Source organism: Salvelinus namaycush, chromosome 3 (assembly GCF_016432855.1).
Source record: "Salvelinus namaycush isolate Seneca chromosome 3, SaNama_1.0, whole genome shotgun sequence".
Lineage (NCBI taxonomy): Eukaryota > Metazoa > Chordata > Actinopteri > Salmoniformes > Salmonidae > Salvelinus > Salvelinus namaycush.
Genome location: NC_052309.1, coordinates 41,417,539 through 41,437,603, shown reverse-complemented (window position 1 = coordinate 41,437,603; position 20,065 = coordinate 41,417,539).

The window sequence follows — 20,065 nt, the reverse complement described above, 5'->3', positions numbered from 1 at the left end:
TACTCAAGGACTGGAATTGGGAACCACTGCTGTAGACCTATTGCTGCATTGGCGTTGCATGCTATTATCAGCTGCAAAATGGGTTCACAAGGCTGATATCTTGAAAAAATAGTTACAATCTAATAAAACTAATTGTAGAGCTTATGACTGAACAAAAAAGTCATGTTAATTTGAGAATACAACACAAAAACACAGATACATTTAAGACAGATTCCCTTCCCCTCTTTATTGCAGGTTTGTGATCTGTGATTAATCAACATCGACACTAGTTCATCTTGAATAATAGTTAAGTTAAGAATTAAAACAAGTTTAAACACTTAACTTCAAATGAACACCTCCATATAATAATAAGTATACACGTAAGCTAAAGGTTGTAAAGGTTAGACATTTTACTAACAAGTAGGCTATTACTACAAAAGCATAATTTCAGGTGAACAAAAAAAAGTCAATACCAGAGGTGGCCAACCTCGCTGCACTGATTCCTGATCAACTGGGTGAGTAGGATTCCGTTCAAACCCAGCAATAGCACACTTGATTATTAACAAATTAGGTTTGATACATTGAATCAAGTGTATTAGTGCTGGGTTGGAACAGAAGCATGCACACCCAGCAGGGTTGGCATGCTCCAGTTTTAATAGGTTTATACATTGTTTGAATTTTAAACAGTATTTTTGTTCAAAACATTTGCCAACATAGGCACACATACAGTTGAAGTCGGAAGTTTTAATACACTTAGTTTGGAGTCATTAAAACTCGTTTTTTAACCTCTCCAGAAACGTATTGTTAACAAACTATAGTTTTGGCAAGTCGGTTAGGACATCTACTTTGTGCATGACACAAGTAATTTTTTCAACAATTGTTTACAGACAGATTATTTCACTTATAATTCACTGTATCACAATTCCAGTGGGTCAGAAGTTTGCATACACTAAGTTGACTGTGCCTTTAAACAGCTTGGAAAATTCCTGAAAATTATGTCATGGCTTTAGAAGCTTCTGATAGGCTAAATTACATAATTTGAGTCAATTGGAGGTGTACCTGTGGATGTATTTCAAGGCCTACCTTCAAACTCAGTGTAAGTATAAACACCATGGGACCACGCAGCCGTAATACCGCTCAGGAAGGAGACGTGTTCTGTCTCCTAGAGATTCATGTACTTTGGTGCGAAAAGTGCAAATCAAATCCAGAACAACAGCAAAGGACCATGTGAAGATGCTGGAGGAAACAGGTACATAAGTATCTATATCCACAGTAAAACGAGTCCTATATAGACATAACCTGAAAGGCCGCTCAGCAAGTAAGAAGCCACTGCTCCAAAACCGCCATAAAAAAAGACAAGCCAACATTTGCAACTGCACATGGGGACAAAGATCGAACTTTTTGGAGAAATGTCCTCTGGTCTGATGAAACAAAAATAGAACTGTTTAGCCATGATGACCATTGTTATGTTTGGAGGAAAAGGGGGGAGGCTTGCAAGCCGAAGAACACCATCCCAAATGTGAAGCACGGGGGTGGCAGCATCATGTTGTGGGGGTGCTTTGCTGCAGGAGGAACTGGTGCACTTCACAAAATAGATGGCTTCACGAGGAAGGAAATTATGTGGATATATTGAAGCAACGTCTCAAGACATTAGTAAGGAAGTTAAAGCTTGGTCGCAAATGGGTCACCCAAATGGACAATGACCCCAAACATACTTCCAAAGTTGTGGCAAAATGGCTTAAGGACAACAAAGTCAAGGTATTGGCGTGGCCATCACAAAGCCCTGACCTCAATCCCATAGAAAATGTGTGGGCAGAACTGAAAAAGCGTGTGTGAGCAAGGAGGCCTACAAACCTGACTCATGTGATGAAAGAAATAAAAGCTGAAATAAATTATTCTCTCTTCTATTATTCTGAGATTTCACATTCTTAAAATAGAGTGGTGATCCTAACTGACCTAAGACAGGGAATTTTTACTAGGATTAAATGTCAGGAATTGTGAAAAACTGAGTTTAAATGTATTTGGCTAAGGTGTATGCAAACTTCCGACTTCAACTGTATAATCCATGGTACACAAGGATGTATGTACCCTTATTCTTTTCTTATTTTATTTTTCACCCCTTTTTTCTCCCCAATCTTGTGGTATCCAATTGGTAGTAGTTACAGTCTTGTCTCATCGCTACAACTCCCGTACGGACTCGGGAGAGGCGAAGGTCGAGAGCCATGCGTCCTCCGAAACACAACCCAACCAAGCCGCACTGCTTCTTGACACAATGCCCATCCAACCCGAAAGCCAGCCGCACCAATGTGTCGGAGGAAACACCATACACCTGGCGACAGTGTCAGCGTGCACTGCGCCCGGCCCGCCACAGGAGTCGCTAGTCCGCGATGAGACAAGGATATCCCTGCCGGCCAAACCCTCCCTAACCCGGACGCCCCATGGACCTCCCGGTCGCGGCCGGTTGCGACAGAGCCTGGACTCGAACCCAGAATCTCTAGTGGCACAGCTAGCACTGCAGTGCCTTAGGCTACTCGGGAGGCCCGTATGTACCCTTATTCAGTTGGGAAATTCTTTGGGACCTCTTCGTCTGCAGACAGGATTTCATGGCTCTCTATCAGAGGACCAAAAACATTACAAAGAAACAGGCTGCATTATACAGAAAGTAGACAGCCCTGAATATTATGCTGCTATATCTTTTGGTCCTCCGTTTTTCTCGCTAGGGACTGGGACTGGAAATGGAGAATATTTTCATAATATCTTCACCCAACGTTTCCTGCCCTATCCAGAGTAGCTTAGTCTCCCTTCTCTGACAGCTGTAAGTGCTAGCTAATCCTTTCACCCTCTTCCATGGCTGTTAGCTAGCTAGCTACCTAACTACAAATGCATTTCGAGTTACAACGACAAATACATCAAGATAGCTAACTAGCCAATATGAAGTTGGCAAGCTGGTGATATTTCATTCACATAGCTAACTAGCTAACGTTATACAGTATGTAAAGTTAGCTAACTAGCTATTTGAGTTAGCCTGCGCACTAAGTTTATGTAGCAAGGTAGCTAATAAAACATCGTTTTTGATCACTTTTAACATACTTTTACTTACTTGAATAGGTTTTCCCACTGCCTCCGTTTTCTTGGTCCTTAGAAAAACAAAAAATTGGTCAATCTTCACAAAGCAAAACGCAGCCATCCATGTGGACGATTGGAGGGCTTTCAACAGACGGAGTTCGGTCTTCCAACATGACGCTTGGTGCGGTTGCTAGGTGATTTGTGAAGCAACTGCAAGCCCTCTAAATTAACTGACATTGAATTACATTGGGTTTTGGTTTGAAAATGCTAATATTAACAGTTGGTGGCAGTGGCTAACCATAGGATGTATTGCAGTCTTTCCTTCTCCATAATAAACCAACATGTAAATATGTCATTCATTTGGGTGAACTATCCCTTTAAAATGGGACCGTAGAAAATCCTTCCTAGAGTAAGGGAAGTCCCCCCCCAATTGTACAAAATAACATGGCAACTTATTGGCACCGAGCGGACCATATACACGATGGGATTGTGTGGGATTTCATATTACATCCGGCGCTGTTTCGTCCAAAGTTGATGGCAAATGCCATATTGTAAATGAGCTGTGTAACACCCCAAAAATCCTATAGTGGGCGAGTGTTTTCTATCTAAATTTTTCATAGGCCTTTTGTAACGCAAGTCAAGACCCAAGAGTAAAATTTTGAGATTTTGAAAGTTTTGGCAAAAATTTATAACCCCCTTAAAAAAGTGCTTTCTGGACCTTTTTTCGAAATTCTTTCGAGTTTTATGTCAATTACACATGTGTAAGAACTGTATGAAAATACTTTTGTCAAATTTTATTAACATAATTTTTTGGACATTTTTATTTGGACTTAAGGAATTTGTTTTGTGCATTTGGAATGTGATTTCATAGGAAGTCAAAAGTCAAAAGTCAAAAATGTCAAAATTTTGGAAAAAACGTATCACCCCCTTTAAAAAAGTGCTTTCTGGACCGTTTTTCGAAATTCTTTCAATTTTTATGTCAATTACACATGTGTAAGAACTGTATGAAAATACTTTTGTCAAATTTTATTAACATAATTTTTAGGACATTTTTATTTGGACTTAAGGAATTTGTTTTGTGCATTTGGAATGTGATTTCATAGGAAGTCAAAAGTCATAAGTCAAAAATTTCAAAAATTTGGAAAAAACATATCACCCCCTTTAAAAAAGTGCTTTCTGGACCGTTTTTTGAAATTCTTTCGAGTTTTATGTCAATTACACATGTGTAAGAACTGTATGAAAGTACTTTAGTCACATTTTATTATCATAATTTTTTATAAATGTTTACTTGTACTTAAGGAATATGTTTTGTGCATTTGGAATGTGATTTCATAGGAAGTAAAAAATGTCAAAAATTTGGAAAAAACGTATCACCCCCTTCATAGTCGAAAATAACTTTTTTTTTTTAAAGGCCAAAATGAAGCATTTAAAACTGTATTGAAAATCGTGTGTGGTAACCCAAAACATGAAACAGAATATTTTTTGACTTTTTTTGAAAACCTCCATAAATCACTCAGGCCAGCACCCATTGATTTTTGCCCGTAGTATAGTGCTCCCAGAGCGGGTATGGAAGTCTGGATCCCCCCTAAAAGCATTTAAGGCTCTGTGTGTCTTTAAGCACCATACTTTTTCATTCCATCCTTGCTGTGTGTGTCTGTGTGTGTGTGTGTGAGCTTTTCTTTGACATCTGATTAGAGAAATGACTGATTTACACTTCATGAGGGTTGCCTAATCACACACTTAAAGTTTTGGAAAGATCTGACTTTTTTAACCCTTTGAAACAGCACCTATGACCCCATTTTAAGGCACTTCCGGTTGGCACAGGAAGCTATAAGTAAACACCTATCCTGATCGGGGTATGCTTTTACAGAATCCTGAGTTTTAAGTCTATACGTTAAGAACTGACTGATTTACACAGGGTTGAATGCACTATATATCACAAACTGCTGGTTGGGTAAAACACTTTTAGGGTGATTTTATCACTTCCGGTTGCTCCAGGAAGCTTAGAATCAACACAGGTAGACCTCATAGTGGCTTGATGGATTGTCATTGAAGACAGGTTCATAAGACATTCATAACCCACATAGGGTTTATTTAAAGAATGCACGTTACATTTGCATATGATTCAACAGTGAAAAACACCACATCATATTGCAAACATAACACACTGTTGAATCATATTGCAAACACACACTGTTATATTTGCAATATGATGTGTTGAATCATATTGCAAACATAACACACACTGTTACGTTTGCAATATGATGTGTTGGATCATATTGCAAACATAACACACACTGTTACATTTGCAATATGATGTGTTGAATCATATTGCAAACATAACACACACTGTTACGTTTGCAATATGATGTGTTGAATCATATTGCAAACATAACACACACTGTTACATTTGCAATATGATGTGTTGAATCATATTGCAAATCTAACGTGCATTTGCAATATGATGTGATGTTGAATCATATTGCAAATGTAACGTACATTCTCTTAAATACTTTAGAAATGCAAAAGTCAACGGTCTGATGACCTCAGGATGGCCGGGCAGTGATAGTGGTTCCTCTCCATCGCTCGTTGTGTTAAATTTCATCATGTCGCTTTTTGTGATGGTACCCCCCCGTTGAAACATATTGCAAATGTACAAAAGTCAAGTAGCAAGTCGGTGTCCATCAGTCAATTAGATATATTCAGACACCAAACTGATACCATCTGACACCAAACTCACTTTTACCAACTCCTTTAGAAGCCAACTATCACATATTTCAGAGCAGGCCCAAAATTCACAGCGCCTTCCATTTAAACCATAATAAAACAAATAATACGTAGTTATGTTCTAGCTGCGGGTCCAATATTCACATTATGTTTAGCCCTATGTGAGGCGACCTGGAATCCCAAGTTTCGGCTCGATAGGTCATTCGGTGCCCGAGCAAAACCCTAATTGGTGCTGAAAATCCACTTTTTTCCATGCCTTGCTACGGGGTGCTTGAATGAGCAATCGGACAGAATCGTTGAGGTCCATCTCTATGGGCCGAGCCGGTTTCAATGCACCTAGTCTTGAGACTCTGGGACTTTTCTAAATGTCGTCCGTTTCGTTGAGCTGAAAATGAATTGAAAACATAGCAAATACACGAGGCTGTTTATCGGTCTGAGAACCTTCTAGAGCCACATAACTCACCGTGCACAATCGACCTGAGGTCTAGAACAGGTTTGTAAAGTTTCAGAACTCTAAGTCTGACGGTTCTTTAAAAGTTGGAACAAAAGTAACTACCACAGGCACTGTCTGCCTCTTAGCCCCTCAGTGTGTCCCTCCATCATTTCTGTTTGGGTGTGTAAATTTTTCTTTGAAATCTGATGGGACTAATGACTGATTTACAGTTCAGGAGGGTTGCCTAATCACAATTATGAAGTTTTGGAAAGATTTGACATTTTTAACCCTTCAAAACAGCCCATTTGACACCAATTATGGCACTTCCGGTTGGCACAGGAAGCTGAAAGTAAAGACATATACTCACTGGAGTATGCTGTTACAGAATCCTGAGTTTTAAGTCTATATGTTAAAAATTGACTGATTTACATAGGGCTGAATGCACTATTTCTCTCAAATTGCAGGGTGCTTATTGCAAACACTTTTAGGGTGATTTTAACCACTTCCGGTTGCTCCAGGAAGCTTAGAATCGACACAGGTAGACCTCATGGTGGCCTGATGGACTGTCATCAAAGACAGGTTCATAAGACATTCATAACCCACATAGGCTTCAGGTTGAATTTAGGGGAGCAGTCAATGTATTCCTATGGGGCGAAATGTCATTGTAAACTGTTTGATGTAAACACCTTCTTTTAACTGTGAAGGGTTAATGCCACAAGGTCAAAGTTAGGCTTGCACAGATCGGGAGGACCTTAAGAACATTCCTGAGGTGAAATTGTGCTTCTAACCTTAACGGTTCTCTCTCTGTCTCCCAAAAGCAAATAAAATTGACATTGAGGTCAAAAGGTCATTCGTGTCCGTTCTCTTGTAACGGTCGCTGCTCTCAGACCGAGTGAGCTACGGTCAAGCGGGGCATCTCGTTGAACTCGGCACGGCCTAGGGATAATGGGAATGCCATTGCCGGCTTTGTGTGTCTTTAAGCACCGTACTTTTTCACTCCATCATTGCTTTGTGTGTGTGTTTTTGTGTGAGAGAGAGCTTTCCTTTGACATCTGCTTAGAGAAATGACTGATTTACAGTTCATGAGGCTTGTCTAATCACACAAATGAAGTTTTGAAAAGTTCTGACCTTTTTAACCCTTCGAAACAGCACCATGACACCATTTTAAGGCACTTCCGGTTGGCACAGGAAGCTATAGGTAAACACATATCTTGACTGGGGTATGCTGTTACAGAATCCTGAGTTTTAAGTCTATACGTTAAGAATTGACTGATCTACATAGGGTTGAATGCAGTGATTTTCAAAATTGCAAGTCATGTATATCTGGACACTTTTTAGGGTGATTTTAACCACTTCCGGTTGCTCCAGGTAGCTTAAAATCAACACAGGTAGACCTCATAGTAGCCTGATGGATTGTTATCAAAGACAGGTTCATAAGACATTCATAACCCACATAGGCTTCAGGTTGAATTTAGAGGAGCAGTCAATGTATTCCTATGGGGCGAAATGTCATTGTAAAATGTTTGATGTAAACGCCTTCTTTTAACTGTGAAGGGTTAATGCCACAAGGTCAAGGTTAGGCTTGCACAGATCGGGAGGACCTTAGGATTGTTCCTGAGGTGAAATTGTGCTTCTAACCTTAACGGTTCTCTCTCTGTCTCCCAAAAGCAAATGAAATTGACATTGAGGTCAAAAGGTCATTTGTGTCCGTTCTCTTGTAACGGTCGCTGCGCTCAGACCGAGCGAGCTACGGTCAAGCGGGGCATCCCGTTGAACTCGGCACGGCCTGGAGAATATGGCGATGTCATTTTAGTGGTGATTTCAGAATGCTATTTTGGTGCATTCATGGAAGGCGCTGTGAATTTTGGGCCTGCTCTGAAATATGTGATAGTTGGCTTCTAAAGGAGTTGTAAAAAGTGAGTTTGGAGTCAGATGGTATCAGTTTGGTGTCTGAAAATATCCAATTGACTGATGGACACTTGCTAGTTGACTTTTGTTGACACTTGCTAGTTGACTTGCTAGTCGACTTTTGTACATTTGCAATATGTTTCAACGCGGGGGTACCATCACCAAAATCGACATGATGAAATTTCACGCAACGAGCGTTGGAGAGGAACCACTATCACTGCCCGGCCATCCTGAGGTCATCAGGACGTTGACTTTTGTATTTCTAAAGTATTTAAAGAATGCACGTTACATTTGCAATATGATTCAACATCACATCATATTGCAAATCTAACGTGCATTTGCAATATGATGTGATGTTGAATCATATTGCAAATGTAACGTACATTCTCTTAAATACTTTAGAAATGCAAAAGTCAACGGTCTGATGACCTCAGGATGGCCGGGCAGTGATAGTGGTTCCTCTCCATCGCTCGCTTCGTGAAATTTCATCATGTCGCTTTTTCCTCATGGTACCTCCCCGTTGAAACATATTGCAAATGTACAAAAGTCAACGAGCAAGTCAGTGTCCATCAGTCAAATAGATATTTTCAGACACCAAACTGATACCATCTGACTCCAAACTCACTTTTTCCAACTCCTTTAGATGCCAACTATAACATATTTCAGAGCAGGCCCAAAATTCACAGCGCCTTCTATTTAAACCATAATAAAACAAATAATACGTAGTTATGTTCTAGCTGCGGGTCCAGTTCACACATTATGTTTAGCCCTATGTGAAGCGACCTCGAATCCCAAGTTTCGGCTCGATAGGTCATTCGGTGCCCGAGCAAAACCCTAATTGGTGCTGAAATTCCACTTTTTTCATTGCCTTGCTACGGGGTCCTTGAATGAGCAATCAAACAGGCTCGTTGGGGTCTGTCTCTATGGGCCGAGCCGGTTTCAACGCACCTAGTCTTGAGACTCTGGGACTTTTCTAAAGGTCGTCCGTTTCGTTGAGGTCAAAATGAATTGAAAACATGGCAAATACACGAGGCTTTTTATCGATCCGAGAACCTTCTAGAGTCATATAATTCACCGTGCACAATCGACCTGAGGTCTAGAACAGGTTTGTAAATTTTCAGAACTCTAGGTCTGACGGTTCTTTAAAAGTTGGAACAAAAGTAACTACTGCAGGCACTGTCTGCCTCTTAGCCCCTCAGTGTGTCCCTCCATCATTTCTGTGTCGGTGTGTATTTTTTTTTGTTGAAATCTGATGGGATCAAGAACTGATTTACAGTTCAGGAGGGTTGTCTATTCACATATATGAAGTTTTGGAAAGATTTGACATTTTTAACCCTTCGAAACAGCCCATTTGACACCAGTTATGGCACTTCCGGTTGTCACAGGAAGCTAAAAATAAACACATATCATCACTGGAGTAGGCTGTTACAGAATCCTGAGTTTTAAGTCTGTATGTTAAAAATTGACTGATTTACATAGGGTTGAATGCACTATTTCTCTCAAACTGCAGGTTGGGTATGGCAAACACTTTTAGGGTGATTTAACCACTTCCGGTTGCTCCAGGAAGCTTAGAATCGACACAGGTAGACCTCATGGTGGCCTGATGGACTGACATCAAAGACAGGTTCATAAGACAATCATAACCCACATAGGCTTTAGGTTGAATTTAGAGGTGCAGTCAATGTATTCCAATGGGGAGACATTTCATTGTAAACTATTTGATGTAAACACCTTCTTTTAACTGTGAAGGGTTAATGCCACAAGGTCAGGGTTAGGCTTGCACAGATCGGGAGGACCTTAAGAACACTCCTGAGGTGAAATTGTGTTTCTAACCTTAACGGTTCTCTCTCTGTGTCCCAAAAGCAAATGAAATTGACATTGAGGTCAAAAGGTCATTTGTGTCCGTTCTCTTGTAACGGTCGCTGTGCTCAAACCGAGCGAGCTACGGTCAAGCGGGGCATCTCGTTGAACTCGGCACGGCCTAGAGATAATAGTAATGCCATTGTGGGCTTTGTGTGTCGTTAAGCACCGTACTTTTTTACTCCATCTTTCCTTTTTGTGTGTGTGTGATTGTGTGAGAGAGATTTTCTTTGACATCTGTTGGGAAAAATGACTGATTACAGTTCATGAGGGTTGTCTAATCACACAAGTGAAGTTTTGAAAAGATCTGACCTTTATTACCCTTCAAACCTGACCCTGTGGCACCATTTTAAGGTACTTCCAGTTGACATAGGAAGCTGAAATTGAACACATACCCTCCTTGGTGTAGGCTCTTATATAATATTGAGTTTTAAGTCTTTATGTTAAGAACTGACTTATTTAAAGAGGGTTAAATGAGTGTGTGTTATTTCATAAAATCATATAAAATCACAGGATTCTCGCAGAGCTTCGAGACCCACTTTAAAAATGTACGTCTGAACACACTGCAACTGGATCTGTGATTTTTTTGAAAAAAAAAATCCTCTTTGTGAACATCACCAAACGGTCAATGTACGATTTCTCTTAAATTACGATAGATAAATGGCTGGTTCTTTTTTTCCTGACACCGTATGCTTATGTACTTTGACATGAAGCGGTCAAATTAGCACCCTACTTGCGTTTTAACCCTTTAATCCCAGAAAAATGGCCATAACTCAAAAAGCGCCGAGGTCTCGACGCCATCTTGTTCGGGGCCAACTGCCCATTACTCCAAACCTACGCTCGCCGAGTTTCGTCTTCGAAATATTTTCAGTTTAGGAGAAAAGGCCGCGCTCGTTTGCCACGTGCTCGTGCGCCTGCAATATGATTTATTTTCCCTCTTGTGGGAATTTTCGAGAATGCAGAAAAAAGTCAAAAATTTGTCATTTTTATAAAACGGAAACCGAAATTCCGAAACGTTTTTTTGAGTGACTTCCTGAAAGAGCTCTCCGCCGCCCACGGCCCGACGCCGTCCGCGATTTTCTGCGACGTATTAAGACGTCAGGTAAGGGACCGTACATTTGCAATGGGACTTTCTTCACTAACCATACGGCTCCCGTCCCAGACTTCCCTTAAGGTATGGTAGCTCTCCTAGAGGGTTGGCAGTCCATTTGTCACTCCACATTCAATAGAAATCTAATGAATATCCGTCTTCAGTTGGTTGAGGCTAATTTGCAGAACCTTGTCATCATCTTACTCCACATAGGCAAGATATTTTGCATATATATGCCAACTGTTTGTGCCTAGTAGCTTGTGCACAATACTAAAATGACAAAACAGGATATTTGAGGCAAGGGGCATTTCAATACAGCCTATTCTCATTTTATAACTTAACCTATATTCAATATTGCCCATAAATGCTTACAAAAATGCATAGCACTCTTAACTATTTAAATTTATTTTCAAAGACACAAGTTGGCACAAAAGATTTCAAATAGCCTAATTACACCAGCAAAATTGGTAAGAAGTGAAATTATACAAATATGATAAATACTGTAACAGTAGTGTTCTTGCTGAGATTAAGCACACAAATTAGTCTATATTTCACCCATTGTAGGGGATGGGAATTGTTCTAATGATTTACATCAGCTATTGTGTAAGACCAAATAAATGAAACAAATAATTCAATCTCCAGAAAAAAAGATTACATAGCCTAAATCTGCCCCTACACCCAACCCAAATTACACGACATGACAAAAGTATGTGGACACACGCTCGTCGAATAGCTCATTCCAAAATCATGGGCATTAATATGGAGTTGGTCCGCCCTTTGCTGCTATAACAGCCTCCACTACTGTCGGCATTCCAATTTATCACAAAGGTGTTCGATGGGGTTGAGGTCAGGGCTCTGTGCATGCCAATTAAGTTCTTCCACACCGATCTCGACAAACCATTTCTGTATGGACTTTGCTTTGTGTTGGGGGTATTGTCATGCTGAAACAGGAAAGGGCGTTCCCCAAACTGTTGCCACAAAGTTTTACACCACTCCAGCCGACGCTTGGCATTGCGCATGGTGATCTTAGGCTTGTGTGTGGATGCTCGGCCATGGAAACCCATTTCACGAAGCTCCCGACGAACAGTTATTGTGCTGACGTTGCTTCCAGAGGCAGTTTGGAACTCGGTAGTGATTGTTACAACCGAGGACAGGCTATGTTTACGTGCTACACGCTTCAGCACTCGGCGGTCCTGTTCTGTAAGCTTGTGTGACCTACTACTTCGCGGCTGAGCTGTTGTTGCTCCTAGATGTTTCCACTTCACAATAACAGCACTTACAGTTGCTCTGCTCTAGCAGGGTAGAAATTTGACAAACTGACTTGTTGGAAAGATGACATCCTCTGACAGTGCCACGTTGAAAGTCTTTGAGCTCTTCAATAAGGCCATTCTATTGCCAATGTTTGTTTATGGAGATTGCATGGCTGTGTGCTCAATTTAAAACACCTGTCAGCAACGGGTGTGGCTGAAATAGCCGAATCCACTCATTTGAAGGGGTGTACACACACAGTACCAGTCAAAAGTTTGGACACACCTACTCATTCAAGGGTTGTTCTTTATTTTTACTATTTTCTACATTGTAGAATAACAGTGAAGACAACACTATGAAATAACACATATGGAATCATATAGTAAACAAAAAAGTGTTAAAAATATCAAAATATGGGCCTCCTGGGTGGCGCAGTGGTCTAGGGCACTGCATTGCAGCGCTAGCTGCGCCACCAGAGTCTCTGGGTTCGCGCCCAGGCCGCGACCGGGAGGTCCGTGGGGCGACGCACAATTGGCCCAGCGTCGTCCGGGCTAGGGAGGGTTTGGCCGGCCGGTAGGGATATCCTTGTCTCATCGCGCTCCAGCGACTCCTGTGGCGGGCCGGGCGCAGTGCGCACTAGCCAAGGGGGCCAGGTGCACGGTGTTTCCTCCGACACATTGGTGCGGCTGGCTTCCGGGTTGGAGGAGCGCTGTGTTAAGAAGCAGTGCGGCTTGGTTGGGTTGTGCTTCGGAGGACGCATGGCTTTCGACCTTTGTCTCTCCCGAGCCCGTACGGGAGTTGTAGCGATGAGACAAGATAGTAATTACTAGCGATTGGATACCACGAAAATTGGGGAGAAAAGGGGGTAAAAATTAAATAAAAAATAATAATAATTAAAAAAATATCAAAATATATTTTAGATTCTTCAAAGTAGCCACCTTTGCCTTGATTACAGCTTTCCACACTCTAGGCATTCTCTCAACCAGCTTCATGAGGAATACTTTTCCCACAGTCTTGAAGGAGTTCCCACATATAATGAGCACTTGTTGGCTTCTTTTCCTTCACTCTGCGGTCCAACTCATCCTAAACCATCTAAATTGTGTTGAGGTCGGACGATTTTGGAGGCCAGGTCATCTGATGCAGCACTCCATCACTCTCCTTCTTAGTCAAAAAGCCCTTACACAGCATGGAGGTGTGTTTTGGGTCATTGTCCTGTTGAAAAACAAATGATAGACCCACTAAGCGCAAAACAGATGGGATGGCGTATTGCTGCAAAATGCTGTGGTAGCCATGCTGGTTAAGTGTGCCTTGAATTCTAAATAAATCACAGACAATGTCACCAGCAAAGCACCCCCACACCATCACACCTCCTCCTCCATGCTTCAGGGTGGGAACCACACATGCAGGGTTCATTCCCTCACCTACTCTACGTCTCACAAAGACAAAGTGGTTAGAACCAAAAATCTCAAATTTAGACTTATCAGACCAAAGGACAGATTTCCACCTGTCTAATGTCCATTGCTCGTGTTTCTTGGCCCAAGCAAGTCTCTTCTTCTTATTTGGAAAGGGAAAGGGGGGATACCTAGTCAGTTGTACAACTGAAATCATTCAACTGAAATGTGTCATCCGGTGTCCTTTAGTAGTGGTTTCTTTGCAGCAATTCGACCATGAAAGCCTGATTCACACAGTCTCCTCTGAACAGTTGATGTTGAGATGTGTCTGTTATTTGAACTCTGTGAAGCATTTATTTGGGTTGCAATTTCTGAGGCTGGTAACTAATGAACTTATCCTCTGCAGCAGAGGTAACTCTGGGTCTTCCTTTCCTGTGGCGGTCCTCAAGAGAGCCAGTTTCATCATAGCGCTTGATGGTTTTTGTGCCTAAAGAAATGTTTGAAGTTCTTGACATTTTCTGGATTGACTGGTTTTCATGTCCTAAAGTGAAGACGGACTGTCATTTCTCTTAGCTTATTTGAGCTGTTTTTGCCATAATATGGTTTGGTCTTACCAAATAGGGCTATCTTCTGTATACCACCGCTACCTTGTGACAACACAACTGATTGGTTGAAAAACATTAACTTCTTATGGCTGAGATACCGTTAACGGGATCGACTTGACAACAGCCAGTGAAAGTGCAGGGCGCCAAATTCAAACAACAGAAATCTCATAATTAAAATTCCTCAAACATACAAGTATTTCACACCATTTTAAAGATAAACTTGTTGTTAATCCCACCACAGTGTCCGATTTCAAAAAGGCTTTACGATGAAAGCACACCAAACGATTATGTTAGGTCAGTACCTAGTCACAGAAAAACACAGCCATTTTTTCAGCCAAAGAGAGGAGTCACAAAAAGCAGAAATAGAGATACAATTAACTTCTCTGCGCTACGGATCCCTTTTACGGGATCATTTTTCTAAACAACCGCTGAATTGCAGGGCGCAAAATATTACTAAAAATATTTATAATCATGCAATCACAAGTGAAATATACCAAAACACAGTTTAGCTTGTTGTTAATCCACCTATCGTGTCAGATTTTGAAAATATGCTTTGCAACGAAAGCAATCTAAGCTTTTGTGAGTGTATCAATCAATGCTAGAACAGTTAGCCTTATATTAGCTCGGTTAGCTTGGTCACGAAAGTCAGAAAAGCAATAATATTAATCGCTTACATTTGATAATTTTTGGATGTTTGCACTCACGAGACTCCCAGTTACACAACAAATGTTATTTTTGTTCGATAAATATTACTTTTATAACAAAAAAACGGCATTTGGGTTGCGCGTTATGTTCAGAAAACCAAAGCCTCGTTCCGTTCAACAAAAATTCCAAAAAGTATCCGTAATGGTCGTAGAAACATGTCAAATGTTTTTTTATAATCAATCCTCAGGTTGTTTTTAACAAACATAATCGATAATATTTCAACCGGACCGTAACCTATTCAATAAGAGAGAAAAGAAAAATGGAGAGCTACCCCACTCGCGCGCAGGAACTATTCAGAGGACACCTGACTACTTTTGAAAAATCTCGCTCATTTTTCAAAATAAAAGCCTGAAACTATGTCTAAAGCCTGGTCACAGCCTGAGGAAGCCATTGGAAAATGAATCTGGTTGATACCCCTTTAAATGGAAGAAAGACGGGCCAGGAAACACAGATAAAAAAAAATAATCACTTCCGGGTTAGATTTTCTCAGGTTTTCGCCTGCAGAATCAGTTTTGTTATACTCACAGACAATATTTTGACAGTTTTGGAAACTTTGGAGTGTTTTCTATCCTAATCTGTAAATTATATGCATATTCTACGATCTGGACCTGAGAAATAGTCAGTTTACCTTGGGAACGTTATTAATTTTTTTTTTTTTTTTAAGAAATCTGACCCCTAGCGTCAAGAGGTTTTAATCACTAACCTTTGATGGTCTTCATCAGATGACACTCATAGCACTTCATGTTACACAATACATGTATGTTTTGTTCGATAAAGTTCATATTTATATCCAAAAATCTTAGTTTACATTGGCGCGTTATGTTCAGTAATGTTTTGCCTCCAAAACATCCGGTGATTTTGCAGAGAGCCACATCAATTTACAGAAATACTCATAATAAACATTGATAAAAGATACAAGTATTATACATGGAACTTTAGATACACTTCTCCTTAATGCAACCGCTGTGTCAGATTTCAAAAAAACTTTACGGAAAAAGCACACCATGCTATAATCTGAGTACAGTGCTCAGAGACCAAAACAAGCCATACAGATATCCACCATGTTGTGGAGTCAACAGAAGTCAGAAATAGCATTCAAAATATTCACTTACCTTTGATGATCTTCATCAGAATGCACTCCCAGGAATCCCAGTTCCACAATAAATGTTTGTTTTGTTCGATAACGTCCATAATTTATGTCCAAATACCTCCTTTTTGTTTGCGCGTTTAGTTCCAAAATCCAAATTGATGACGCGCAGTCCAGACGAAAAGTCAAACAATTCCATTACAGTTCGTAGAAACATGTCAAACGATGTATAGAATCAATCTTTAGGGTGTTTTTAACATAAATCTTCAATAATGTTTCAACCGGAGAATTCCTTTGTCTGTAGAAATGCGATGGAACGCAGCTAACTCTCACGGGGGTGCGCCTGAGTGAGCTCGTGGCACTCTGCCAGACCCCTGACTCAATCAGCTCCCATTCCCCCCTCCTTCACAGTAGAAGCATCAAACAAGGTTCTAAAGACTGTTGACATCTAGTGGAAGCCTTAGGAAGTGCAATATGACCCCATAGACACTGTATATTGGATAGGCAAACCTACAAACCTCAGATTTCCCACTTCCTGGTTGGATTTTTTCTCAGGTTTTTGCCTGCCATATGAGTTCTGTTATACTAACAGACATCATTCAAACCGTTTTAGAAACTTCAGAGTGTTTCCTATCCAAATCTACTAATAATATGCATATCTTAGCTTCTGGGACTGAGTAGCAGGCAGTTTACTCTGGGCACCTTATTCATCCAAGCTACTCAATACTGCCCCCAGCCATATTAAGAAGGATAGAAATTCCAGAAATTAACTTTTAAGAAGGCACACCTGTTAATTGAAATGCATTCCAGGTGACTACCTCAAGAAGTTGGTTGAGAGAATGCCAAGAGTGTGCAAAGCTGTCATCAAAGCAATACATTTTGATTTGTTTAACACTTTTTTTGTAACTACATGATTCCATATGTGATACCACCCCTACCTTGTCACAACACAACTGATTGGCTCAAAAACATTAAGAAGGAAAGAAATTGATCCCACATGTGTTATTTCATAGTTTTGACATCTTCACTATTATTCTACAATTTAGAAAATAGTAAATAAAATAAGTGTGTCCAAACTTTTGACTGGTACTGTAGTTTTGTATATATAATCAAATCAAACAAAACTTTATTTGTCACGTGCCGAATACAACAAGTGTAGACCTTACCGTGAAATGCTTACTTACAAGCCCTTAACCAACAGTGCAGTTCAAGAAGAGTTAAGAAAATATTTACCAAATAAACTAAAGTAAAAAATAATACAAAGTAACACAATAAAATAACAATAACAAGGCTATATACAAGGGGTACCGGTACCGAGTCTGTGTGTGGGGGTACAGGTTAGTTGAGGTAATTTGTAATAAACAGCGAGTAGCAGCAGTGTACAAAACAAATGGAGGGTAGGGGGGTGGGGGTCAGTGTAAATAGTCCTGTGGCCTTTTGATGAATTGTTCAGCAGTTATGGCTTGTATACTCTAATTTTGCCAGAAACTTCCCAAACGGCCCGCCCAGCGAAGGAAAGGCACCCTGTGTGAAAAATCATGTTTTCTTATGGTTTTTGTAATGAGTTTTTACAGATTTTCACTCTCAAAATCACAAAAAAATTAATGTTGATAGTGTAAGTCCACAACAATGCTTAAACCACATCAATGTCATTGGGTGGGCCTGACTCCCCAGTGGGTGGGCCTCTGTCCACCCAGGCCCATCCATGTCTACTCCCCTGTTTCGAACAGAGCATGACGGAAATTGCTGATGAAAAATAGCCTACTAACCAAACTTTTTCAATACCTGGTTTGTATACCCATTGATGCCTTAGCATTTACTGGTAGATATCATAAATTGAAATGTATTTCCTAATGTACCGGATACCGATGTCATTCTTCTGTGAGCTGCTCCATGCCAACACCATTTGAGAGCTGCACACTCTTACTGCCCACAGATGATATTCCGCTGAAACTAGGCATGTGAATGTATTTCACGTGCTTTTGTAGGCTACTTTGTGCATTTCTTATATTGTAGCCGACTACATAATTGATCAAGTCATATACCTCCACTACACCACTTTGATACGCATCAGTAGGTATTAAGAAGTGAGTATACGCAATGCCCACTGAAAAAAAAGTGGGTATACGATTTATACTGGCGTATACCCTCCACTACACAACTGGCCCTTTGTGTTTTACAAAAAGTGGACTCTCCTACATGAGTGCGCTGGTATTACGGTTCCTATCCTGTCAGAATTCCCGAATCTGACACACTGAAGGCCTATAGGTTCACCACTGTGCAAACATGTCTATAATATATATAAAGCCTGTTAAGATAATGTTTCAAGACAGGAGTGTATATATTTGGCCTGGCGAAGCAGTTTTATGCGCTGACTGAATGGAAGCTGATAAATATCAGTTTTTTACTCCACTGGTCTCAGCTGGTCTGGGAAGAAATTATGAGTACTCACTGTCTGAGACCGAGTCAAGACCAATATATCGGTGTCGAGTATTACAACACTGGTAGATATCATGCATTTATAATCGTTATGTTTTATTGAACTAGTCAATTAAACAGTAAATTAAAGCAAGGAATGAGAATTTCTCAGTAGATGTTTGAGTTCATCATGGGAGATATTGTCAGATCTTTCAACTCTGAAAATGAGCTGTCAGAGAGAGTTTTGAAAGCTATGATCATGCCTGTGCAGTGATAATTTTTATTCACTTAGTCTTAGACCTCAAAGTCGGAATCACATGAAAGAGCGTCTCATCTTCTTTCTCTTCCCTTCTTTCAAAAGTGAAGCACACCTCCATAGGCATGTCAAGGTTTTGACTGGTGATTTATATTGAAAATGAAAATGTGTCTGACGTCTGAGGTTGACAACTTTGGGGTTTAGATTTAGGAACTATGGGACATACAGTAATTTCACTTTTAAATAGCTTATAGTCCCTATATAATGTTTAGTCCCTGTACATACACATGTAAGCTTATTCATGAGGAATAATGCATCAAAGATCACCAGCTTTGTATCTTCTATCCTATTTCTTTAAACCTGAATATGAGACAGAATATGAGTGAAATGTGTAAAAGGAGACAAACCCACACAATCAAGTTAATGTGATCTGACAAAGAACATGCCATGTATCTGATGAGATCAGTGATGGCTGGATATGTGATGAATTATTACATAGCCACAGCATGTACAGTAGGCATAAAAAAACGAACACATCAAATCAAATGTAATTGGTACATACACATGATTAACAGATGTTATTGTGAGTGTAGCGAAATGCTTGTGCTTCTAGTTCTGACAGTGCAGCAATATCTAACAATTCCACAACAACTACCTAATACACACAAATCTAAGTTAAAGGAATGGAATAAGAATATATACACTACCATTCAAAAGTTTGGGGTCACTTAAAAATGTCCTTGTTTTTAAAGAAAAGTTTAAAAAATGTGTCCATTAAAATAACATCAAATTGATCAGAAATACAGTGTAGACATCGTTAATGTTTTAAATGACTATTGTAGCTGGAAACGGCTGATTTTTAATGGAATATCTACAAAGGCGTACAGAGGCCCATTATCAGCAACTCCTGTGTTCCAATGGCATGTTGTTAGCTAATCCAAGTTTATCATTTTAAAAGGTGAATTGATCATTAGAAAACCCTTTTGCAATTATGTTAGTACAGCTGAAAACTGTTGTGCTAATTAAAGAAGAAATAAAACTGGCCTTCTTTAGACAGAACAGCGCAAACTGGCACTAACCAGAATAGAAAGAGGAGTGGGAGGCCCCGGTGCACAACTGAGCAAGAGGACAAGTACATTAGAGTGTCTAGTTTGAGAAACAGACACCTCACAAGTCCTCAACTGGAAGCTTCATTAAATAGTACCCGCAAAACACCAGTCTCAACATCAACAGTGAAGAGGCTGGGTACATCCTGTTTGAGTTTCTGCTTATAGGAAGGGAGGAGCAAAATG